This window comes from Phascolarctos cinereus, unplaced genomic scaffold, assembly GCF_003287225.1.
Source record: "Phascolarctos cinereus isolate Bilbo 61053 unplaced genomic scaffold, phaCin_HiC Scaffold_5;HRSCAF=322, whole genome shotgun sequence".
Classification (NCBI taxonomy): Eukaryota; Metazoa; Chordata; class Mammalia; order Diprotodontia; family Phascolarctidae; genus Phascolarctos; species Phascolarctos cinereus.
Window position 1 is genome coordinate 314,636,639 of NW_027555958.1, and position 27,691 is coordinate 314,664,329.

Sequence of the window (27,691 nt, forward strand, 5' to 3'; positions counted from 1 at the left end):
CCTTTTAGATCCTCTCTGTTCCCTGTGTTTTAATGACGCTGATCTCTCCTGGTTTCCTTACATGACCACTGCTTCTTAGTCTTCTTAGCTGGATTATCGTCTCTGTCCTGCCCCTATGCCTCAGCATACTGCAAGAGTACTGTTTTGGGGCTCTCTCAGTGATCTCATCAGCTCCCACAAGTTCAATGATCACTTCTATGCAGATGATTCCCACATCCACATATTTAGCCCTCATCTCTCTCCAGAGCTCCAGTCCTGTGTTACAATTAACTGCTGAATATATCTGCTCAGATGGATATCCATAGTTATCTCAAATTCAGAACATCTAAACAAAACTCATTCTATTTTCCCTCAAATCCACTTCTCTTCTTAACTTTTCTATTTCTACCAAGAGTCTTCCTGTAACCCAGCTTCCTAAATTCAGTCATCATCCTCAACCATTCATTCCTTTTTTTTGGGGGGGGGTGAGGCAATGGGGTTAAGTGACTTGCTCAAGGTCACACAGCTAGTAAGTGTCAAGTGTCTGAGGCTGGATTTGAACTCAGGTCCTCCTGACTCCAAAGCCGGAGCTCTATCCACTGCACCACTTAGTTGCCCCAACTCTTCATTTTTGATCACGGTCCCACGTCTGATCAGTTGCCTATTTTGTTCTCTCACATCAATCCTTTCTTTTCGCTCATTCTACAACTACACTACTGCAGTCCCTCATCAACTCTTCTAGATTATTTCAATAGCCTCTTAATTGATCTCACTGCCTCAAGTCTCTCCCCATTTCCAATCTGTGTAGATACCAGATTGACATTCCTAAAACACGATCATGTCGCTCCTTTGTTTAAGAAGCTCCAGGGGCAGTTAGATGGCACAGTGAATAGAGCACCAGCCCTGAAGTCAGGAGGACCTGAGTTCAAATCTGGCCTCAGACACATAACACTTACTAGCTGTGTGACCTTGAGCAAGTCACTTAACCCCATTGCCTAGCCAAAAAAAAAAAAGAAAGAAAGAAAAAGATGCTCCAGTGGCTTTCTATAGCTTCCAGGATTTAAAAAAAGAAAAGAAGTGAAAAAGAAAAAAAGAAAAAACCTCCTCTACTAGGTTTTAAACACCTTCACACTCTAGCTCCAGTCTAGATTTCCTGGTTTATAACTCACTGTTCTCCTGCATACATTCTATGATCCACCCAAACCAGTCTCCATATGTAACTTTCCACCTGCTCACTCCATACCTTTGTACCAGCTGTTTCCCATGCCTAGAATGTATCCTTTCCTCACCTCTGCCTTACAGAAATATTCAAAGTGCAGCTCAAATGTCACTAGGCACAGGAAGCAAAATCTAATCTTCCTAGTGGCTAGTACCTCCCTCTTCCCAAAATTGCTTTGTATAGATTTTCTGTATTTTACTATGTTAAACCATTTTACTTATTGTACATGTTGTTCCTTCTCCATTTCTCCACCCCACCTCACAGTAGACTGTAAGCACCTTGATGGCATAGACTTCTTCTTTTTTCATGCATCATGTAGGACGTTATTCCTGAGTATACTTTATTATGAGCATTAAAGGTGTGAGCTCAGGATAAAACTTTTCCCACAAATGCTATATTTAACCAGTTTCTCCACTGTGTTCACTCTTCACAAATATCTAAACACTAAAGCTTTTCCCGAATTTCTCAGAATTTCTCTAGTGCAAATTTTCTATTGAACAGAGAGGTCTATTCTCTCCTAGATGCCTTGGTCACAAAGACTGCATTTATATGATTTCTTCCATGTTTATTATCTGAGGTCTATTAAAATGTGAGGACTGTCTCTCACACAATCACTGCACATATAGGGTTTCTCTCCTCAGTGGACCTTCCAAGGGATGGGTGTCAAAGGGTTTATTTTTTTTTAAATAAATTCAGTACCTAATATAGTGCCTGAATGTTGTAGGCACTTAATAATGGTACAGTCTAGTAGGTGCCTAATAAATGCTTGTTAAATGTTGAATAGCAAAATGCTAGACCTGTAATCTGGGGACCTGTATTAGGATTCCAGCTCTACCAATAATTACTTGTGTGACCTTAGCCATGTCACTTATCTTTTGAAAGTTTTTTGCTTGTATTTGTATCCATCACTTAGCACAGTAATTGGCACATTGACTTGACTTCCTGTCCTTTCACTTCCATTTCTCTCTCTGCGAAATGAAAGTATTCACTAAGGTCCCTTCTCATTCTAACAATCAATGGATCTATGTAGACTAGAAGTCAGATTAAACTACCAAAAACATAACAGGAAATAAAGGCAGCTGCCACAGACCAATTCAAATGGATTTTTAAGGTCAATGTTGATCCAATAACAAGGATCTACATACATCTAGCTATTATTTTCAAAAGCTGATGGCAATGAACATAAGGGATAAGGACATTCGATTAACGTTCTGAAGCATTCTCTCTCCATCCTACTCCACTCTGCTCCACCCAGTCCCAACCATGTAGTAACCTAACTGTATCAAAACAAACCCAGACAAGTGAGACCTCTGAAATTATCTTGGCCTTATAATTATTTATCGTGATAGCCGACATGTTTTAAGGGTAGCAAAGTGCTCCTTAGCAGCCCCTGACAACAACCTCTGGAGGTCAATGCTGTATGATCCTCATTTTACAGGGAAAGAAATAGACCCTAATATTAAGTGATTTGTTCAAGGCTCACAATAAAAATTTGAGCCAGGATTCAAACACAAGTCTTCCTGAATGCAAGTCCCACCCCCTGAAAGAGGGCAAAAAATTAAGAAAGATAGATCTAAGGACAGTTTCATCTTACTCAGGGCTAGCTGTGAGGCAAGCCAAGAGCTGGATTCAACTTGTAGGATGCACCTGAAAGGGGCTGGTCTCCAACCACAAGCTAAGGCCCCCAGGAGTAGCATCTCTCCAAAGAACAGAATTGGCTGTGAATTCAGTTTGTCCCTCCGGTACCAGTGTCCTGGCAAAGCTCAAGAAGAGGAAAGTATTTCAGAATGGTTTGCAGATGTCCAACAGGAAAATAAAGAGCTCTGTGCCCACCAGAATATGCCTGGCTCGAGGGAGTATTTTCAAGAACCTGTGTTTACTTTCTAGGGCCCAACATCTGCTAGGCAAGGAGTGATCTCTCTAGATACTAATCCTTTATATCCATAATGCTCTTGTATTAGCAATACATTTTTTTTAATTCCCCACAAAGGTCTCAGAAGGAAAAGCATTCTATGGGATAAACCCTACAATCCCAGGTTTACAAAGGATCCTTCAGAGGTCATATTTGTTCAGTCATTTTTCAGTCATGTCTGACTCTTTGTGGCAACTTTTGGGGTGTTCTTGGCAAAGCTACTGGAGTGCCTTGCAGTTTCCTTCTCTGACTCATGTTACAGATGAGGAAACTGAATCAAGTAGGGTTAAGTGACTTGCCCAGGATCACACAGCTAGTAGGTATCTGAGGTCACATTTGAACTCAAGTCTTCCTGACTCTGGGCCCAGTGCTCTATCCACTGCACCACCTGGCTGCCCCACAAAAGTCAGAGTTGGAACCCTAGATTTAGAGCTGGAAGTGATCTTAGAGATAAAGTCCAAACTCCTCACCTTAGAGATAAGGAAACTGAGACACAGAGAGGTTAAGTGACCTATCCAGGTCCACTAGATTTGAAACACTGGCTTCCTGACTTCAAAGTACAACATTCTATACACTACACAGGTCATTCTATATATCCCTTTGCCTCTGAAAAGGATTGCAGTCCTCCTGATTCCTGAAGTGGAGATTCCAGTCTCCATTAGGCGACTGGTTCTCTTGTCTTAATGATCAGAACATTCTTCCTTCCTTCTAATCTCAGAGATAGCATTGACTTGTGAAAGGAACTAAGGGCTCTGTGATCAGAGGACCTGGGTTTAAATACAGCCTCCAAGACTTATTACCTGTGTAATCACAATCTTGGGCAAGTCCCTTAACCTCTCTGGGCTTCAGTTTCCTCATCTGTAAAATGAGGGGATCTCTGAGATCCCTTTTATTTCTGGATCTATGATCCTATGATCTCCCTATGACCAAATGAGCTAGAGACCCTGGCTCTCCCATTAATTACAGGGATAACTTTGGGAAGGTCTTTTTTCTTGTTTTCCTCAATATAAAAGGAATATAATAGGATAAGGGAGCTGGGAAGCTGTAAATTCCATCAAGGCAAAGAGCTACCTAGTTCTCCTTTCCTGTCTATCTCTAGAGCCAGAAGATAAATGGGAAAGTTTGTTCATTCGCAGTGTTTTTCACATATTCAGAGATGTTGGGAGATTTGTCTGGACAAGACAAATGAGGAGAAAACCCAAGGGAGGAGCAGAATTGATTAAGTTAGGTGGTGACTCTTGCCACTAGACCCCCTGCTTCAATAATTCAACAAACATTTATTAAGTGACTTTGGAGGGCAAAGGCACTGTGTTGGGCACTGGAGATACAAAGAGATAGGACACAAACCCTGCTCTTAATCAATCATCCAATAAGTATTTACCGAGAGCCTACTATGCACTTGGCACTGTGCTATATGGTAGGGATACAAAGACAAGAGGGAAGCAGTCCCTGCCCTCTGGATATGTGACAAAAATAACAGACTGGAACTCACAAGACCCGAGTTTGAGTTCTGATGACCCTTATTAGCTGTGTGATCTTGGGTATGTTGTTTAACATATCTGCGCCTTAGATACTTCATGCATAAAATGTGGATAGTAATATCTGTACTACCTACATCATACAGCAGACATGAATAAGTTCTTTGTAAATCTTAAAGCACCCTAGGAATAAAAGAAGTCATGATCTATTGGAGTAGGGGAGAGCAGGAAGAGCACAAACATAGGATTGTTGACTTAGAGCCAGTAAGTCAGTTAACAAGCATTTATTAAGCACTAACTATGTGTTCCAAGCATTGTGCTAGGTGCTGGGGATGCAAAGAAAATAAAAACCAAAAAACAGAACAGTCCCTGCTCTCAAAGAAGGAACATCATGGAAATAACTATTTACACGCTAGACATATACAGGATAAATTGAGGGTAGTCTCAGAGGGACAGCATTAAGATTTAGGAGGACTATATACCTTAGTAAAATGTAAGCTGTCTTGAATATAAAGATGGCACTTAATAATTGATTATTGAATGTGGAATGAGTAGGAGGTAAGGAAATGGGAGACCTGCAAGAGAATATTTCCAGTGAGAGATGAGGCTGGGGGTGGGGGGGTGGGGTGCAGTCAGAGAGGACTTCGTGGAGGAGCTGGCCCTTGATTTGGGCCTGCAACAAAGAGAAAAATTTCAACAGATGGAGATGGAGAGAAGAGTCAGTTCTGGGTGGGGGGTGGAGAAGGAGAGAAGAGAAGTATTTGGGAGAAAGGGTACAAAGATGGGGCAGGATAACAGTCGGCCTAAGGAAAGATGCTCTGTCTGCTCCAGGTGGCCCAACCAGGGGCCTAGACCAAAAAGATGAGTCTGTATCTCAAGGAATTCTCACAGAACTCCAAAAATGCTTCTGATCCCCATGGCAAAGCCAAGTCACAACCTCTGACTGCCCGAAGCCTGCTTTGTGCACTCCATTCCTTATATTTGTGCCACCCTTTCCTACTTCTCTTTACCAAATCGTGTCCCTCCCTTCTCCCAAAACTACTCAAAATTAATTTTGAGGATGCACCCATATAATATCAGGGCAAGGACTGTTTGACTTTTCTGTCTGTATCTTCAGCATTGTACCTTGAACATAGTAGGCACTTAATAAATGTTTATTAAATTAAAGTCTTCCTGATTCAGTTATCCCAGCTCCCTTTCAACATGTAGGTACTGAAACTCCTTGCAGCCTAGAGTTACTAGGGTATAGAGAAATGTGCTTTTGGACTTTTGCATAGGCTTTTAATATATTTTATCTATATATGTATACTTGCTCCATTCCCCTTCTCCTCCCCCCAGTTAGACGGTATGCTTCTAAAGGAAGGGACTGTAGCTTTTCTTTCTTTGGTATCTTCCCTCTCCCCGTGGTGCCTAATTATCGCACTTTGTGGCACAGTGGACACACAATTAATATTTCATGACCAACAAAACCACAAAATTTGAAAGTTAATGAAGCTCCCTGCTCTCACAGAATACAGCCAGAATATGCTATGGCATCACTTTAAATAGCTTTGGGAGCCAGAGAAACCGTCTCTTCACAGAAAACTGAGCACCATAAGATAGAGAAGAATTTATTCCCTTCTAATTTCAATTAGGAAGGCCCAGGGGTACACCAGCCACCTGATTTTGGTGCCAATGTTTTAACTCTGAATGGATCCTCAAGCCTTCACACCCTGCTTCTGGTGCAAGGAAACTTTCCAATGAGTGGACAGAGACCTAGCCTATTTATACATACACTTATTTGGGCCTCACACCTCCTGGTTCCCAGAGAGGATAGGACAGAGAAGGGGATGGTGTCATCTCTGGAACCTCCAGTCTAATCAGCTGTGTCTACCAGTTCCTTCAGACTTATAATGACAGAATAAATAAACCCATCCCCAGAAATCTGTTCCTTTAAGTACTCCTCTTTCTCTGCGATCCTTTCCTAGCCCACCCACCTACCTCCAACCCCCAGGGATCCCAAGGAGCATCTGGCAACCTGGTGGAGAGGCCTGGCCAACATTAACAGATGTGAGTCAGGGCTACCCAAGTCTGCACGGAGCTCTCCTGTAGACAAGATTCCTCTCTCAGTTGATTTCTCCGTTCTCAATAAACATAGGTTTAATAAAAGATTAACAGTGGATGAGTACCCTGTGAGAAGTAACCGTCTGAAGGATAAGGAGTTAATATCCCTCCCCTTCCCCCCCAGTCTAGAAAGAATAGGGACTAGGGTAGGAACTAGACTATCAGAATGTGGCTTCTACTTCAAAAGTTGAAAGGGAACAAGCCATAATATTGAAATTTAATGGGAACAAGCTATAGAACTGGAATTTAAGGGAATATTGTTGTTTAGTAAGAAATGATGGGATAGAAACCAGACCTATGATTTCATTGATATAGGGAACTCCCAGTGAGGGCTTACTTAAGCCAAGTAGGGCATAGGGCTTGAACCTATGATTTCTGGTATAGGGAAAGTTCAGGTGAGGAAACTGTCCACCAGTACAAGATGGCACCTTTTTAATAAATTATCATCTTAGAGAGTTGCATAGCCCTAGGGCACTGAGAGGTAAGTGACCTGCCCAGGGTCACAAAGCCAGCATGTTTTGGAGAAGGTTCTTGAATTCAGGTCTTCCTGGCTTCAAGGTCAACTCTCCAGAAGTTCCCAGACTTCTCCATATGGGGTATCCTTAGTGTCTCAGTAAATTTTTCTGAGAGTACCCCTAGGCCAAAAGAAATACCTAAATTTTCCTTTTATTAAATACTTATAATGAGTTTTAAAAATATCCCACAGGATCCAGTGAGTTCATTGGGGTGCCCAATCATACAGTTTGGGAACTTACACCATGCTACATCTAAAACATGATAAACATGGGGAATTCAGAAAAACAAGGGAAGACTGACTTGAACTGATCCAGAATGAAGTAAGCTGCATCAAGAGAACAGGACACATTATGATTCCAATAATATAGAGGAAAAGAACTTGGTCATACTGTCTTCCATATTTTTATGCCAAGGCTAGCTTCAGGCCAAAATGAGGAATGGAAAACCTACAAAAAGCAGGGCTTAAGATACAGGAAAATGGGGGCCTTCTCCTTCCTGGTTATCCTTATAGTGGTAATGCTGGACGTATTAAAAGGAAGATTTTGCCCTCTTTGTTAACATCAAATTTGATGCAGATTTACCTTTTAAATTGAGACTTATTTGCAATTCATGACCAACTGAAGAAGCAATTCCCCCTCCTCCTCCCCAGAAAGGTCATTTTAGCTAGTCCCAGTTTTAGACACTTCACTGTTTCTCTCTAGATTTCAGTCCTGAAATTGTCAGAAGCCAGAGTTTTCCATACTGAGATTTGTCAAGTAGCTTATGTCTTTATGGGGCATGGGGAGGAAGCTGTTTCTTTCCCTCCTCCTTCCTGCCCTACCCTCCTGACAAAAAAAAAAACCAACCCTGTTGCTTGGAGATGAAACATTCCTGATCCTTAAGCTTCTTTTCTCCTTTAGCTGGAGCTGGACTAGGAGGCCCATCCTTAGAGGGAATTACCCCCAAATTCAGAACACTTTTCCCAGTCCTAGCCAGGCCCCTTCCTAACTCTCCTTCTCCTCCCACCACCCCACCAAAATCCAGGTTTGAAAAGGCCCAACAAGCTTGAACTGAAAGGTCCTCACAGGGAGACAAGGCCCCCTTTGAGAGTAAAGTGTTTACCCCTATAGAAGGGAAGGGAAGAGAAGGGATTGCCATGGCAACAAGCTTCTTTTCCTCTCCCCACCCTCCCCCACCACCAGTCTCTCCCAGATCAAGCTTGGCTCTGGCAGGCCTGGCCAGGGTCAGTTAGGGAAAAGGTCCCAACAGTTTCCATCCCCTAAATCGAGGGATGGTAACCTTTTTTTGTGTCATGGACCCTCTTTGGCAGTCTGGTGAAACTTATGGACACCTTCTCAGATATGACATTTTTAAGTGTACAAAATAAAATACACAGGACTTATGAAGGGAATCAATTACATTGAAAAGAAAGTGAAATTTTTCCCCAAGTTCACAAGGCCCTGAAATCAATCCATTAGGTAGTTCATGTACCCCAGGTTGAGCCCTTCCCCTAAACAAATCTATCCATGCCCCCCAAATAGAAGCCTCCCATGCCCCCCCCCAAACTCTTGAAGCTGGGGTGGAACAGGGAGCTTTTTAGCATCCTGTGGTTAGAATGCTAGCCAGTATCCAGGGCCTGAATTGGATCAGCATTCCCCCCAAGTTCAGTCCAAGCTGTCCCTCAGTTTGTGAGGTCATGAACTGTGCCAAGGCTACTAAGGAGAAAGGTCTCTGAGCAGGTCCCAGAGCTGGGGCTAGAGCAGGGAAAGGGTCTGCAAAGCAAATATCCCATTGCTTCCCCCACTGAAGGAGTGCTCTAGCTTCCTTTCAGGAGCAGCCCAGCTCCCCTCTACCCAAATTGCAGCCCTCTGCTCCCCACCCCACCACCCCAGCCATGCAGTAGCACAATCTGAGCAGAACACAGAGCCAGCTGTTAATGGGATTTATTTATTTATGTAATTCATTATGGGAGAGTCCAGCAGTGAGCCATCAAGCACAGATCCTGAGCCAGGGAGGGAGGGAGTGAGGAAAGAGGGCTTTTCATCTGACCGGCTATTCACACCCACCACCTCTGCCTTAACCTCTCAGGCCAGGCCAGGCCAGACAAGTCTGGGGAGAATAACAGCAGGAAACCTGCTGCCACAAATTCAACACTAATAACTCAAGAGGGGAGAACAACTCCCTAATGTTCAGCTCCCTTGCAGAAGGGAGCTCTTCTGTACACAAGCTCATCTCTGCTAAGAGCTTCCTCTCTCCCTCCCCAGGCATAGTGAAGGCCTGGAGAGGATTCTTTGCCAAGCCAGACTTTAGGGGAAATGTTCAGACACAGACTCAAAGGCCTTCCTAACTGCATGTTCCCCCCTTGCACTCTCCCCCTAGAGAACTGATAACGAGCACATTCTCTAAATAATTCAGTCCACAAATTGCTCTGTGGTCAGAAGGGGCTTATTTATTTATTTTTCATCCGCCCATCTCCTCTCCATGTTTCTTCAACAGGAAGCACTTTCATTACCCTAAGCCTTGAGGGCTGCTGTAGAATCAGCATTGTAAATACCTTCCAAGAAAGGGCCTGGTGCCCTTTACACTCGATTCTGGGGTGAATCTCTAAAATTCTGGGATTCCATGCCTGATTTTTCTCACTGATCTGGCCGGTCAGATCAATTACTTCAGCCCTTTGTTTTGTGTATAAATGTGGGGGAGGGGGAGTGCTTCCCTCTATCTTGGTGAAAAGGAGGAACAATGCCCTGGAGGCTGGGGGTCAGCAGCTTGACCAAGCATGTGTATGTGTGTATACATAATACACATATACATATATATATGTATGTGTACTTGTGTATGTGTATTGCATAGATACATAGGGTCTTCCAAAAGCCTTAGTACAGTTAAGACTTTTGGGAGGCCATGTATATATACACACATATACTCATGCATTCATGTAAGAGACTAGGGCTGTCTACCCAACATCAGTCCCCTAAAATCTTGGAGATTCATAGCCCTCAGTCAATAGCTAATCCTTTTGTGACTCATTTTCCACCTTCAAAGCTACCCTTGAGGTTAACTTCAACTGAATGTTACCTCTATAGGCATGTTAGTGGGGCTAGGATTGCCACATCATGAATTTTCTTTTGTCACCCTCTCCCTCCATACACACATACTTCCACTCATCCTGTAGCTATGGCCCTAGATAGGCCCCTAATATCCACATACACAGGAATGACTTTCATATAAGAATAAGCATAGTATCATAGACTATTCGGGCTGAAAGGGTCCTTTAGAGAAAATATTTATTACCAATCCCTTATTTGGGGATCATTAATTTAGAGCTCAAAGGGACCTGAGAGATCATCTAGAATAACTCCTTCATTTTACAGATTAGGAAACTGAGGCAAGAACCTTAAAGTGACTTGTCCAAGGTTACACAGATCATAAAATAAGCTGAGATTGGAAATCAGTCTTTCAGACTCCAAATTCTGCTGTTCCATAATCCCCACCTTGAACTCAGGAGGTAGCAGAATAAGATGAGGCCCAAAGGTGAGACACTTACTTGTTTTATGTCACATACAGAGTCTGAACAAAAACTCAGGTCTACCAACTCCCAGGCCCATGATCTTAACACAATTGTTGCTGTTCATCCCTGTTTTCGACGAAGACCAATGACATCAGAGGTGATATCATGACTCATGCATGAATTGGACTTAAGTGAGGCAGAGCCGTGCAAAGTCATCAGCCTCATTCTCTCTCCCAGAGTCATCAAAGTCCAGTGGCAAGACAAAAGTCAGAAGGACTGGCAAGATGGCCCAGGATCAGGGGCAGATAGGTGGCACAGTGGATAGAGCTCAGGCCCTGGAGTCAGGAGGACCTGAGTTCAAATCTGGTCTCAGACCAGATACTTGACACTTTCTATCTATGCGACCCTGGGCAAGTCACTTAATCCCAATTGCCTTGCAAAACAAAACCAAAAAAAAAAAAAAGATGGACCAGGATTCAGCAGATGACCTTGGCATATTCAGTGACTGACTAAATTCTAAGCACTCCACAGCATCAGCTTCAGCTGCCTTCATGGCCATAAGAAGACATTGTTCTTATCCACCCATTCTGCCAGGAGAAATCTTCACATGTTTGGGGTTGACATCCCCCAAATAACCGACAGGTCTGAGAGGCCTGTTGGTTACCCTCAACCTGGTTTAGCCCATCTGCTGAGACAGTTTACCAGGATGTGGTCACTGTGCTAGAGCTTCTTGGAATCACAGGTAAGGGTTGGGTGATCAGGTGGATACCAAAGGTAGAAAGTAGTACTGGAAATGGCTCAGCTAGTCCTCCTAAACACCCCCTTCATATATGCCCACTAGAAGCATTCAAAACACACACACACAGACACACACACACACAGACACACACACACACACACACACACACACCCCAGGAGGAAAGATGACCTGATGTAGCCAGAAGTCTCCTTTCTTAAAACTGAGTGAGTCTCAGGAGAGAACCAAAACGATCTTTCTCTGGAGACCCAAGCCCATTCAACTCAGAGCTAAATTGGCAAAGGAAGTTCCTTAGCTCTCTGTAATACAAGGGCCCTCATATGCTACATTGTTGCTCACAGACCCTATCTCTGACTAAAATATTCTGTATGAAACAGTGGCAAAAAAAAAAAAACAAAACAAAACAAAGCAAACAAACAAAAAACCCTAGCAACCCTGGGCTGGACAAAGAGTACTTGGCAAAGTGAAAATAGGAGGAAGCAAGGATAATGACATTTTAGCAACTCAATGTGTCCTGGTGTCAGGGCAAGTAAGCCCTGGGCTTGGCAGTGGCCCCCCAGCCACAGGAGAGTGCTTTCCTTGGCAGAGAACAAGGGGGAGAAAGCAAGCTTCAAGCAGTCTCCGAGGAAAGAGGAGTAAAGAACATTACCGTACTAAGAAGTCAGGATGGCAAACAAACAAAAAACCAAACCAGAACAGCAGCAGATAAAAGGATTGCAGACACTGAGCTGAAGGCACCATCTCAAGACACCACCTAGCCCAACCTCCTCCTTTCATAGATGAGGAAACTGAGGTCAGGGAAGTCAAGGAATGACACAGCTCAACTGTTCATCTCCTCAAACAGAACTAACTTCCTTCTCCCTGTAACAGATGGCCTTTCACTTGGGCTTGTTCCTGCCTGAAAATCCTCAAACCACTAAGGCTCCCTTCTGCCCTTCCAATTCCCTCCTCTGATCCCTACCATGATGGATACTTTCACTTTTACTATAAGGAGTCTGTCTGTAGGTTTCTCCAGACTGCTGAAGGGATCCACAATACACAAAAAAAGGTTACGAATCTCTGTTGCCTGGAGAGTTGCCCAGAGCACTCACAGGTTAAGTGACTTGCCAGTATGGGCCAGGTTGAAACTTGAACTCAGGTCTTACTGCCTTTAAGGCCAGTTCTTTATCTACTACATCCCAAACAACAACTGAAGCCAGGAGGAAGTACCTAGTGACCTTCATTCAACACAGAAATGAGAGAGGCACTATGGGACAGTGGAAAAAGCTATGGGCTCTAGCTAGAGTCAGAGACCTAGGTTCAAATCCCACCTCTGACATCTACTTCAAATTACTACATATGCTGGCCCTAGGAAATGATGACTATATGGAATTAAGAGAAATGCAAAAAGACTTGTGTGAACTGTTGCAGGATAAAGGAAATGAGGCTGAACTAGAAAAAAATACACATAATTATAATTATGTAAAGAAAATCAAACTGAGTGATTATAATAACCAGTCTTGGTCCTCTAGGACAGAGAATTAAATAAATCTCCTTCCTCTTAGCAGAGAGATGTGAGACTACAAGGATAAAACATTGCCTACATTGTCAGATTTTGTCATAGTATCAGTTGCTTTTTTTTCTTAACTGTTCATTCTTTGTTAAAAAAAAAAAGAAAATTCTGTTGGAGGGAGGGTAGCACTATGTTCATAAATGACTTGATGTAAAACCAAAGACATCAATAAAATATATTGTTAATTGACTGGGAGGGGGAAGATATCCCCAAGGCTTCTCCAAACAGGAAGGGTCTTGGGAGGGGCAGAATATATGGGGAAGCAGTATAGTATCAGAGAAAAAGCACTGCGTTTGAAGTCAGAGGATATGGATCCAAATCTTAGACAAGAAACTTAGCCTCTGTGTTTCGTCTTGAGTAAAATGAGGAAACTAGACTAAATGTTTTCTAAAGTCTTATCCAGCTTCAAGTCCCATGGCTATGATGGCAATTGTGTAGAGGTGACTGGCAAACAGAAAGTACAGAGAAATGCAAATGTTGTGGAGTCTATGTGCAGTGAGGTCAAGGAGAGAGCTTAGAGAGAGAATGACCATGGAGGATATTCTGTCACTTGGCCAATGGTGTCAAAAACAAATAGAAAAGGGAGCCATTAAACCATAAATAAGGATCCCTGTAGGCTGCATTTTTACTTAGTTCTAAAACATGATGTTGTCTGTGTTTTATTGTATTTTTATTTATTTTGTTAAATATCTCCCAATTACATTTTAAATTAATTTATTTATTTTTAGCTGTCAACATTCACTTCCATAAGACTCAGTTCTAAATTTTCTCCCCCTCCTTCACCTCCCCTACCACAAGATGGCAAGCAGTTTGATATAGGCTCTATATATACATTCATATTAAATATATTTTCACATTAGTCATGTTGTAAAGAAGAATTAGAACCAATGGGAGGAGCCATGAGAAAGAACAAAGAGAGAGAGAGAGAGAGAGAGAGAGAGAGAGAGAGAGAGAGAGAGAACAAACAGTGTTCCTCAATCTGCATTCAGACTCCATAGTTCTTTCTCTGAATGTGGACAGCATTTTCCATCATGAGTTTTTTGGAGTTGACTTAGACCTTTGTGTACTCAGATGAACAAAGTCTATCAAAGTTAGTCATCACACAACATGGCTGTTACTGTGTACAACATACTCCTGCTTCTGCTCACTTCACTCAGCATCAGTTGGAAAATGGCTATTTCTCCCAACACAGTTCCATGAATTAATCTTATCTACGTCCCCATCACCACCCTCAATGTCTCCCAACCCTTTAAGTGGTATTCACTATTAAAGTACCTCCAGCATTCATATTCTCCCTCCCCCAGCCTCTGGGAAAGACAACATCTATGAAAGCAGCTCAGCTCGATAGTATGGATAGTCTCTAGGAAACACACACACACACACACACACACACACACACACACACACACCCCACCACCACCACCACCACCACCACCACTACCACCACCACTCCTAATTCTAATTTTAGAATATCCTAGGGAATCTTTCATTTGTCTCAAGCAAATAGCATGGAATTTTCAAAATTAATTTTATTTCACTATACCTTGTCAAATAGATCTAAAATAATTCTGAGACTTGGGGAAGTCACAAAATCAAACAAACAAGGATAGGCTAGCAAAATCCCCTAATGTCCCCTAAAAATTTTAAGTTGATTCTAACTCTTACATCTCTTTCTTTCTATTTCCCCCTTCACACCCTCTCACCTGGAACATTATAATCATTGTTCTCCTTGTTTCTAGTCTCTCCCTTTATCAATTCTTCCTCCACACACATGCTAAAAAGAATCTCATTTAGACACAAAAACCTGCAGAGGCTCCCTATTGCTTCAAGAATAAAGTGCACACTCCTCAGCCTGCCATTTATAGCCTTTCACGATCTATCTCAAACCTACCTCAGTAGCCTGATTTCCCATTATCCTCATTTACACACTCTGCTTTCCAGAAAAACCAATTAGAAACTGCTCCATGGACTCCCCATTTCATTTGCAAAAACCTAGACCTGAAATGCCATCCTACCTCAGCACTGTGTTCAGAATCCTCCATCTTTCCTCATCTACCCAGCCGCTAGTTCTCTCTCCTCAAATAACATGGCCTAAGCAACTTGGACTGTTCCATTTTTTCCTTCTATATCCTAAACACTTAAACATAGGATCATGTAGATAACGTAATAAGCGTTAAGTAAATGCTTATGGGGGCAGCTAGGCGGCACAGTGGATAGAGTGCTGGGCCTGGAGTCAGGAAGACTTATCTTCATGAATTCAAATCTGACCTTAGAAACTTGCTAGCTGTGTGATCCTGGGCAAGTCACTTAACCCTCTTTGCCTCAGTTTCCTCATCTGTAAAATGAGCTGGAGAAGGAAACTACTCCAGTATCTTTGCCAAGAAAACCCCAAACAGGGTCATGAAGAGTTGGACATGACTGAACAGCAAAATGCTTGTAGACTTAAAAGCTGTTTTTCGTGGCTCTGCCTCTGCTGTCACACATTTGAAGAGGGTCAGTCAGTGCAAATGTTCTGAAATATGTTTCCACAAGCAAGTCCTAACTGACTACATGTGGAATTCAGCCAAGAATTTTTTTTGTAAATGTCTGCCCTACCTTCAGCCTTGATAATCAGTAGCCAGCCTGTGGAAACATTGGTAAAAATGTTTCCATTATACCCAAATGTTTGTTTTTGCCACTGTGACTCTCTGAAAAAGATACTTTCAATCTGAAAAAGATTAAAGCAGAATGCTCCTTGTTTCAAACACTCATTGACAAAGTCAAAATTTTCAGCAAATGTGAATGTTTAGGCTGTTAGGGGACATCCAGAGACAATAAAATAATTGCTCATGGAGACAAATTATTTGGCCAATAAGTACCAAATTTGCGAAGATGGTCCAACTGTACCCAGATTCCTGTTATGGCTTGCCGATGGGTCTGCCTGTCTCAAGTCTCTTCCCATTCCAATCCATCCTTCATTCAGCCACTAAAGTGATTTGCCTAAAGCTCAGGTCTGATCACGTCACCTGCCCACTCAGTGGCTTCCTATTGCCTCCAGAAGCAAATACAAAATGCTCTACTAGGTGTTCCAGGCCCTTCATAACCTACCCCCCTTTTACTTTTCCAGTCTTTTCACACCTTACTCTCTGACATGTACTCTTTGATCCAGTGACTCTGGCCTCCTTTTGGTTCCATAGACAAGTAGATCTGTCTTTCAGCTCTGGCCATTCTTTCTGGCTGTCTCCCTTGCCTGGAATGCTTTCCCTCCTCCATTCTTAGTACTGACTTCCCTGGCTTCCTTTAAGTCCCAAATAAAACCCTGCCTTTTACAGGAAGCCTTCTCCAACTCCCCTTAAATCCAGGGCTTTTCCCCTATTATTTCCTATCTATCCTGTACATAGCTTACCTTGTATATATTTGTTTGCATGTTGTCTCCCCCATTAGATGGTAAGCCCCTTGAGGGCAGGGACTGTCCTTTGCCTCTTTTTTGTATATTCATCATTTAGTACAGTGCCTGGCACATAAAGGGTATGCTTAATGATTTTGACTGATTTGATTGTAGGCAAAGGCCATTTATTCCTGTTCTGTCTTGGGTAGAGATGGAGAATTGCTATATGAACATCTTTCACATATTTTAAGAAGATGATTTGAAGAAACATCACCCCCATCCCCCACTAAAGTCCTGCTCCAATGCCTAATCATGAGATAGGAGTAAGCCTGAGTTCTGGAAAATGATGACAGCCCAGTGTAAACCCTGGCAGGTGTCTCCTGAAAGTGTGTCTTCTGGTAAGCCTTCAGCAATGGAATCCATCTGAACCAAGTAAGTTCAGAGAAGCTCATCACCAGATAGATGGCCCTGGCACAGTGATTGGCATAAAGTAGGCACTTCAATGATTGGTTGATAGGCCACTAGGTGATGAATTTGAGAATCCTGGAAGTATGGTGACATCAGCTAGGTAGTACACAGTAGAAAAAGTGCTGAACTTGGAACCAGGAAAATCTGAGTTCAAATCCTGACTCAGACATTTACTAGTAGTATGATCCTGGCCTCAGTTTCCTCATCTGTCAAATGGAGATAATAATAAGCCTGCCTCCCAAGGTGGTTACAAGGGTCCAATCAGATAACATATGTAAAGCACTTTGAACATCTTACAGTGCTATGTTAATTTCAGCTATTCTCTTCTTATAGTGTAATATGAAGAACAACTAATTAGACATGGGGGAAATCTAAATTCTGGTCCCTAGTATGTCACTAACTAGCTGGAGACCTTAGGTAAATCACTTAGTTTCCTCTTCTGTAAAGTGAAAAGTTTGAAATAGATGACCCCTAAGTTCCTCTTCAGCTTTACTAGTCCATGCCTATGTCATATGTCTATATGAAGCAATCAATCAGGAAATATTAATCAAGCACCTACCATACTCCAGGAATTAGCTTAGGTGCTAGAATTACAAGAACAAAAACTGAAACAATCCTTGCCTTCCAAGAGGTTATACTCTTTTAGGAGAGATATACCCATATAAGCATAAACAAAATAAATACATAAATACAAGACAGTGGGGGAGTGAATTAGGAAATTCCTCATGTAAGAAGGTGACTATATATTTAATATTATATTCTGTGCATGTATTTACTATATTCTACATAATTTATTTAGGGTTAGAAAGACTCATCTTCATGAGTTCAAATATGGCCTCAGACATTTACTAGCTGCATGATGCTGCATAAGTCACTTAACCCTGTTTGCCTCAGTTTCCTCATCTGTAAAATGAGCTAGAGAAAGATGTGGCAAACCGCTCCAGCATCTTTGCCAAGAAAACCTCAAATGGGGTCCCAAAGAGTTGGACACAACTAAAACAATATAAGATATGCCTGTATCATTTGTTTTGTGGAGATGAAAGAAAACATTTATAAAATATTCACCCTAGATGTTCTGCCTAAAAATAAGCCATGACCAGCTGTCATATTAAATGTCATGTCAACTTCTCATTTCCCAACATCTTCTGTTGCCTTGTAAAACACCTAAACTACCTCCAGACTGACTACCCTTGCTGACTTGTAGGAACTGAGAGAATGCTGCTAACTTGAGGTTTCATTAACAATAGCTCCCAAACTGTCACATGGCTTGTTTTTTAAGTCAGACAAAGACGACAGGATGGAAACAAGCTTTTATTAGGCATATATTATGTGCCAGGCACTGTACTGAGCACTTTACACATATTATCCCGTTTGATCCTCACAACAACCTGGGGAGATAGATGCTATTATTATCTCCATTTTATCTCAAGATTGCAAAACTTTTTTTAATCTAAATATAAGAACTTATATTTATTCTTATTACAATTCATCTTAAGTGATTTGACCTAATATTCTAGCTTGCCAAGACACTTTTGAATCCTGACCCCATCATCTAGTGTTTTGCTATCCCTCTCAGCTTTGCGTTATCTGCAAATTTGCTATGTCTACCATCTATGCCTTCATTGGAGACACTGACAAGAAAGCTGACTGGCACAGGGACAAAACACAGATCCCTAACACTCTTCACCAGAGACTTTCTTCCAACATAAAACTATGACTACTTTCCAGGTTTCATCATTCAACCAAGTCCCATCTAATTGTAATTTGTCTAGCCCACATCTCTTCATCTTTCCCAAATGAATAGCATGAGAGACTCTATCACATGCTTTCTAAAATCTAGGTGAGCTATATATCTCAAGTATTCACCTAACCATCCTGTACATCAGTTTCTTCATCTGTAAAAGTAAGGAAGATAGGGAAGGCACTGCTGAAGAGAAGATCTGGGGAGTTTTATAGGACTAAAACTTCAATATGGGCCAAGAATGGGATGAAGCTTCCAACTAACCTTCAGTGATCTGGGGGTGCATTCCACTCTACCAGAACTTGGTCAAACCACAACTGTAACACCAGGGCAACTTTTAAGTGCCACATCTTAACAAGGACAATCATAAATTGGCAACTGTCCAGAAGAAGGAAAAGAGGATGGTGAAGGTTAAGTTCAAGTCATGTAAAGATTGGCTGAAGGAACCACAGATGTTTAACTGGAGGACAGAGAACTTAGTGAAGTCGGCAAGTGTTTCTTAGGTGGCTACTGGATGCTAAGCACTGTGTTAACCTCTAAGTATACAAAAAAGTCCAAAGACAGTCCCTGCTCTCAAGGAGCTCACAATCTGGGGAAAATACAAGAGCTATCTTCAAGTTCCTGAAGGGCTGTCTGTCACATGGAAAGGGGATTGAAGGATGTCAGTTGGCCCCAATGGGCAGAACTAGAAGAAATAAGTCAAAGTATAAAGAGTCAAATTTAGGCTTGATAGGAGGAAAAACTTCTTAACAATTATAGAAAGGAAGGAAAGAAGCATTTATTAAGCACCTACTGTGTGCCCAGACAATGTGCTAAGTATTTTATAAATACCTCATTTTATCCTCATGACAATGCTGGGAGGTGGGTGCTATTATTATTTTCATTTTACAGTTGAGGAAACTGAGGCAAATAGCAGTTAAATGATTTGCCCAGGGTCAATTATAGCTACCCAAATGTGGAATGAGCTGGGAAGCAGTAAACTCTCATCAAGGCTGATGGTTGGATATACTAGAGATGATTTTTTAAAAAGTTGTACTAGATAGATAGTTATGTCTGACTCTGGGATTCTGTAGATTAGCCTGTGACTTATCCAGCAAAGGTTACAGTGAATGTATATTACAAAATTATATAACATTAGAGTTGGAAAGGACCTCAGAGATCTCCTAGTGTATAAAGTTCTTAACTTTTTTTGAGACATCTGGTGAAGCCTATGGACTCCTTCAAAGAATAGTGTATTTGAATTCATAAAATACACAGGATTACCATGGAAACCAATAATGTTGAAATAAAGATGTAAATTTCCCCATCTAAGTTCATGGACACTCTGAGACCTATCTGTGGACTTGATGTTAACAACTCCTGACCTGGCACCACCCCTTTATTTTATAGAGGAGGCAACTTCGTGAAACCTAAAACTGAGTGATTTTCATGAACTTCTTAGCATGTTTTTCTTAGATGACTTTAACATTGTATTGCTTAAGGATGTGACTCATATTGTCTTGATCTTTTAAAAATTAGTTACCAGAAATTGTAGCATGTGGTCTTGTGACTCTTTTTGGCCCTGTCACATCTGGCTTGTTTCTTCAATTAGACTGCAAAATCCTGACCTATCTCTTAATTTTGCTCCAATTCAGCTCACTAAATATTTATCAGAGAGTAATAGGGAAAGTGCTGATTGTGGAGTCAGTCAAGAGTGAGGGATTCAGATTCTGGTACTTTGTAATGCAGGTCGAGTCACTTTAGTTTCTTCATCTGTGAAAAGATAGATAGCCTCTTAAGGTCTCTTTCTTTTTTTTTCTTAACTTATTTTTTAATTTATGGAATAAAACAAGCATTTCCATAACACAGTACAATAAAAAGATGAGTTTACATGAAACTGCAAATCTACCATATATAACTTGCTATTCCTTTCAAATATATAACAAAATTACCATGTAAATATAAATATAGGCCTCTTTCACCTCTAAACCTATGATGTTGTAAACTAAATATTCACTCACATCACTCAAAGCAAACAGCAGCATGGTATAGTGGATAGAGTGCTAGACTGGAGTCAGGAAGACCTGGGTTCAAATCTCACATTTAATCTTAATCCACGGTGTGACTGAGCAGGTCATTTAACCCAGTTTCCTCCACCCCCCTTGTCCCCCACCCCACCCCCACCCCGACCAATAATATCAACCCAAATAAGAATGCTACAAGCTACAGAATGATAGACAATGTTAGCAAATGGACTGGGGTCATAACCCAGGCCTCATGATGTCCAGGCCAGACTGCTTTCCCCCTGTACCAAAGATTTTCTTAACTAGCAGATAATATTTCACAGGCCAATCATCAGCTAGTTTCCTCCAAACTGTTTCTGCAAGTAGTTAATTGTAAATCAAAAGCCCTACAAAGCCTAATGATGAAAAGAAAACTGATAACATAGATGATATCATTTTACCTCACTCTAGTCCTCACTCTCCCATACAAGCAAATTTCCTGTGCTGAAAAGCCCCTATCACCTAGGTAACCTAATGTTTTTTTTTTAAATTCCATGTGACCTCCACTGGCTCATTGCAAATGAGTTTTGTTTAAGAAAGGGATAACAGGCAGTCTATTTTTTTTTGCAGTCCTCTAGGTATATGCACACATTTACTGCTTACCTTTCCCATATAAAACTTCCATCCTCATCTTTAAAGTATAGTAATAAGGATAATAACAACAACAACAATTAGCATTTATATGTCACTTAAAGGTTTACAAAATGCTTTACACTTGCTTATATCATTTGATTCTCACAACAACCCTGGGAGGTAAGTGATATTATTACCTCCATTTTAGAGATGAGGTACCTGAAGCCCAGGCAGGCTGGATGATCTGTTCAGGGTCACAGAGCTAAATGTCTGAGATAGGATTGGAATTTATATGTTCCTGACTCAATAATCCAGGATTCTACCCAATCAATCACTTCTTTCCAAACACCTGTTCTCTCTATTCATCCTTACTCCGTCCCTCTATATCACAGAACTTTACCCCCTTCCACTTTCTCCTCCCCTTTCCGAAGAAGAAGCCAGTGGTTAAAGAAAATTCTCCCTTCTCCCCTCCCCTCGCCTGCCTCCTCTCTCCTCTCCTGGTACAACCTGAACTGAAATCAATGTCCATTTCATAAAGGAGAAAAAGTAAACTCATTTCAGAGTTTGTCACCTCTCCACAGCTGTCTTTGTTGAAGGAGAGGCTTCCTCTCAACCCTGTGAGTTCCAACCCAGCTTGCTGGCCATAGATGAAAGCAAATGAACCCCAAAAGGGGATGAGGGAGTGTCTTACTAAGTATCCTGTGACAATAAGATGATTTTCAAATGAACTGGGGATGACAGAGCTGGAGAAGAGAAAGGAAAGGAGGACGTCTTGTCCTCCAGTTGCCCTTTTGCTTAACACTGATGCCGTTTCTCCATATTTCTCCACCAGTCAATTTAGTTTCACCCTGGGTCTCCAAGTTCACAGCCCTGTGTTTTCAACTCATTATCAACATCAGTTCATATCTGGCTCAATTTTAATCAGCTTCTCCATCTGAGAATAGGATGTGTTTCTTCTTTCTTTGCTCTTCATGGCCATCTTAGCAGGCTCAGTGTAGAGCTAGTTATTTCTGCATATTTTCCACGAGTCTGAAAAAAGCATCCTTTATGTTTCTTCTAGGGACCAAAAGGCAAATAATGGAACCAAGAATTGGGATGGATGAACATACAATCGACACTCCCAAAGATCCATGAACGAATTATAAACTGTGGATTATTCAGGGCTCATTTGTTAAGTACTGAGCTGCTTTCCTAAGATCCTTCAACAGGCTTTGGGGTTCCTTCTCATTCCTTCAGTTCTTCAGCTGCTCAGGCAGAGTAAATTGGTATTATTATTAACCTAAGCAAGAAGTTATCAGGGATGCCAATTTTCTCCCCCCCCAATGTATACAATAACAATAATCTCAAGAAGAAAGAATCAGCAGGTTCCCTGTTATTTCTTCTCCATTAAAACTGGGTAAACTACTTCTCCACTCACAGCACATTCTCAGTAACTACTTTGCAGTTTTCTTATGGCTCTCCTCACTAGGAAATTTAAGATGCTGACAGGACATTCTTGTCCTTCTTCTATCAATAGCATAAGTCTTGCTAAATATGTCAAGGGCCCATGGACTCATGTCTAACTACTCTGCTCTGGAGGCACAAGCACTGAACTGGATTCTGAAGACTCGTGTTCTGGTCCGAAAAATGTCCACTCATTAAGTGTGGTCAAGTCACTTCCCTTTCCTTTTTCCTCCAGTCAAATGAGGGAGTTGAACTAGATGAGACCCCTCTCAGCTTTCAAATTCTCCGAATCCTCTCTTAGGGTCCTGTAAATGAAAGAGATCTGATCCATGACTGCCTCCAGAAGAAATCACCTGTCCTAAAGCAGAGGAAAATCTCTCCTACCAAATCCCCTCCTTTCCAAAGCCCTTCATAGGCATTTCCCATAATCTCACATAAATCACCTGTTGTGATAGCCTCACACCTTCCCTTAGAAGTTCTTCATTGTAGCTAACCTAAATCTAAACTCCCTCCCCTGCAACTTGATACATTCCTTGGGAGGGAAAGTGAACAGCAAGTAAATCCATTCCTTCTATTACTTCTTCACCCTTTCACAATACAGACTAAGCTATATGAGGCTACAATGTTTCTAGATCTACCAAAAACCACAAAGTATATCAAGCAAGTAACCGCACTTCCACTTCACACCCCAGCCCAGCAAGACCGTCACAGCACTGAGAAAATCAAGCAAACCCCTCCCTTCTTGCTCTTTCTTTCACTCTTACACCAGCCTCCTAATTGGCTCCCCCTGCCTCCAAAGTCCTCTCTAATTCATCTCCTATAGAGGCCAAATTGTAATTCCTAATACTCAAATTTGTCCTTCCCTCCCCTCCCTTCTCTCTCTCCCTCCCTCTCTCTTTCATTCTCTCCCTTGCTGTCTCTTGCTCTCTTTCTCTCCCTCCTCTCCTCTCCTCTCCTCTCTTCTCCTCTCCTCTCCCCTCCCCTCCCCTTCCCTCCCCCCCCTCTCTCTCTCTCTCTCTCTCTCTCTTTCTCTCTCTCTCTCTCTCCACCCTTACACAGCCCTTGAGAGCAGGGATTATTTTTTGCCTTTCTCTGTATTCCTCTTAGCACAGTTCCTGGCACAAAGCAGTATCTTAATAAATGTTTGCTGACTGTTGCTTCTGGGATAAAATGCAGAATTCTCAGCCCAGTATTTAAAGCCCTCTACAATCTGGCTCCCACCCATCTTTCCATGAATAAATGAATGAATCCAATCTTTCCAATCTTACTTCTAATTACTCCCCTTTATGCACGCTATATTCCAACCAAACTGGCCTACCTACTAGTTGCTCTGCAAGTTCACAGCAGTCCCCATATCTCTGCCCAACTGGTCCCCAAGAACTGGTATAGATTTCATCCTTACCCAAAGAGCTCTTCAAGGTGCCAGCTCCTACATAAGGCCTTTCTTGATCTCTCTAGCTTGTCAGTGCTCTGCCTCCTGAAATTACCTTATATTTACTCTGTATATGCTATTTCTTTAATTATCTGGGCTCAGTTTAACTGAGGGTCTTGTGATTGAAACAGAAAATCTAACTTGTGGGGATAAGTGTCCAGACTATCTGAGAAACTGGCTATATATCTTAGAATATATGGAGTTGTGGGTAGAGGTATCCAAAAAGAGACTGGAAGTCACTAGCAGTGATTTAGTGTGGCTAGACCTCTTCCTTCTCTAGGAGATTGTTCTGGAAGCTGGTGATGGGAAGTGGTGATGTGGGGGATGGTACGAGGGAGGACTTTCCCTTTTTTCTGTCAACATCGAGAAATGTCTATAGAGAAATGTCTATAGAGAAAAATAGAAGAGGAGGGTCTGAAAAGGGGAAGGTGAGGGTAGGGACCAGTCAGTCAGATACTGATTTTGTGGCAGAAAAAGGGGGCTGATTCCTACAAAGAGATATAATTTGGTAGAATCATACTTGGGGTAGAGGTAGCAGTATCCCCAGGGAGTCTGTGCCTGGGACCATGAGAATTGAGAAGGGGCACTACATCATTGGAGCCAGCACTTAAGGACATATATGCTTTCAGTGAACTGGGCATCTAGTTGAAAGGTCAGTGGTGTGTAATTCACTGAAGAGGGTGAGGAAAGGGCATGGAATGGGATGCTTTGGAAGAGCAAAAAGACCAGCAAGAAAATAGCACTGTGAAAGATGAGAAGACCACTACCAAACCCTTCTGGGAAAAGGAGAACTGGGAGTTTGAAAGGACTTTTAAGTTCCAGTTGCAACATGACCAAGGGAGAAATCCCCTAGCAAGTGTGAATAGGGTTTGGTGACAAAGTAGCAGCAGTGGTTTTTGTTCTTCCCCCCCCCTCCCCCTGTGGTGTAGCTTCCCATCTGTAGAAAGAATGAGAGAGGGGCATGGTCCCTAGGGGAAGAGAAATTGAAGTTTTAATTAAGTTGAGGAAAAAAGCAGAACTCAATTCGATGAACACATTACTTGCCTATTATGTGCAAGGCGAAGTATTGGGTGCTAAGGATGCAAAGATTTAAAAAAAAAAGCAGTTTCTATGTTCAAAGTACAGATTCACCTTGGGGAACCCTCAGTTAAACTTTTCCCTTCTGTACGCAGACTGAGAGCAGTGTTCAACTTTTGTATATCTCCTTCAGGTTTCCTTGCCCACACATTGACCCATGATCCTCATGTAATAGCTAGCTAGAAGGAGAAGCAAAAAGATTCTGATTTCCTCATTGAAGTTGAGGTATGAGAAGAAGAGAAGAGATTTAGGGAACTTCAATCATCTTCAAGTCACTGGCAGAAGTGCAAACTTATCCCTCAATTTCCTCCCTCCAAAGCCCCATTCTATATCTTTCCATACTTTTGCCACTGTCCAAAAAATAAAAATAAAAATTTAAAGGACCAAAAATGGAAGATTACTAAGCACTCTGAATGAATAAATAGAAACTTCTCCTATGAGCACAGTACTGAACTAACTACAAAGACCAAGTGACCCAGAATCACCCTGTGATTCTGCTCAGTACCTGGGTAGAAACTCATAGACAGATGCCTTGAACAAAGGCTCTTATGGAAATACGTGTTGCTTCCAGGAAGTCAAATTCCAGAACAGCAATTTAGCCAGACACAGGTTCAGCTGTCCACTAGTGTGCCTCTGAGTACATGAGGTACAGATAAGAACTGAAGAGGACAGCTCACTCACTCTTCAGGCTGGTCAGGATGCTGAAGGGCCTTTATCTCCTAGACCGTTCACCCCCAGAAGCCACTAGATCACCATGTGGAACTTCTTTTGCTCCAGAGTCTCGCTACCCCAAGTAGCCCCTGCCTCCAGGCAAACCCTCTTCACAACCTCCTTCTTTCTCACAAGCTTCCTGCCAATCATTTACACACATTTTTCGATGTCATCACCTACCCTCCTCCCTGAAATGACCTCACCACAATTTCCCACATGAGGAAAATGAAAGTCTGAAAGGGGACAGAGCTGGCTCCCTTGGACAGTCATTGGCAGATGGAAAAGTCTCTCCCCAACCACCCCCTTCCAATAATTTAGCAGCCTTCTGAGTGCCCATAGCCACCCCACTGAACAGACAGGAAAGTCATGGTATACAGAGAGGGGTGACATCTGTCGTGGCTATACAAGCCATTTCCAGGGCAGGGAATTTGTTCAACATTCCCTTGTCTACCTAGTTCTCTTCAGTCCACTATCAGAAGCCCAGGGTTGAGTAGAAAGATGTTCCAGAGAAAACACACACACACACACACACACACACACACACACACACACACACAAAACACATAACACACAAAGTTCCCCTGTGTGAGACAATATGCCAGCTCTTTCCATGGGGTCATTAGCTCAGGTGTCACAATTAAGCAAACTCTCTGATAGGTTTGCCTTCAAGGGACTGAGCTGAAACACAAAATCTAGAAGGCAATCCAATGGTAATTTTGCCATTCCCCTTGCCTCCGAGTAGCCATATCTTAACCATCCCTGACAGCCTAGGCGCTAATATTTACACAACTTCCTTTGAGTATTCACCTTCAACCTTTCACAATCCACCAGCTAAATGGCCAGTAAGTTCCTCTAGTCTCATCTCCATATTTCCAGCTGCTAGCCTTATACACTCATACAATCCTGCCCAGCAAAAGGCAGAACCCTCCCCACCCCTACTCTATTCTCTGCTAGAAAGGCAAAGGGACCTGGGTTCTTCCAGAAGTACCTTCATCTTGGACCTGTTGCCCAGACAAAACAAAAACAGGCCAGGATTTCCCTTAGGAAAACCCCATGGCAACATGGTAGACCAAATATTGGTCTGCTCCTTCCATGAGGGGAGAAGACCAAGATGACTACTTAAGTGGGTGAAATAACTCCCCAGCCTCCTGACAAACTCCATCCTGGGAAGAAAGCATATCGTTTGTCTGGAAAGGAGAGGAACTGGCCACCCAATCTGGTGTGCATTGCCCCTATCTCCAGGGAAAGCAGCTAGGCAATGAACCTCACACACTGTTCATTCAAGCACCACGATTCTGCTTTTGTTGGCTCCCGGAGCTTGAAGAGCCAAAGCAGGTAGCAGCCAATGAATTTCAGTGGCTCAGCTAGACACCAACATCTCAGAGAGGGCCCTGGATTCGAATTCCATATCGGTTACTTCTCATCCTGAACCTGAGGACCCACGTTTTTTCCAGGATCTTACCTTACTTTCTCTCTTGAAACATCACTCAGGAAACTCTCCCCGTCTCCAGAAAAAGAAAAGAACCCTCACATTCCTTTACACCTCCTTCCATTTGGGGTACTTGTTTCCTGTGGCTTTTTTTTTAATAAAAAGGAAAAGAAATGGGGAGAATGTTGGGAGGTAGGGGAGAGTTTTTAAAACAACAATGCAGAAGAGAGAAAAATGAGAAGGGGGGGGGGACCCTGAATAAAAGCAAATCACCAAAGAGCTGGAGCAGAAAGACAGAAAGATGAATGAGAGGCTGATGAGACAGGAGAGAGAGAGAGAGAGAGAGAGAGAGAGGAGAGAGAGAGAGAGAGAGAGAGAGCGAGCATGGAGGAGGCAGAAGCTCTG

General features: G+C 42.2%; 1 protein-coding gene across 1 annotated transcript in view; it reads right to left on the minus strand.

The window, feature by feature from the left end:
• The window catches only part of LOC110211875 (uncharacterized), an 86,253-nt gene that overhangs the window by 56,899 nt on the left and 1,663 nt on the right, over positions 1 to 27,691 (minus strand). The gene's annotated exons all lie outside the window — the stretch shown is intronic.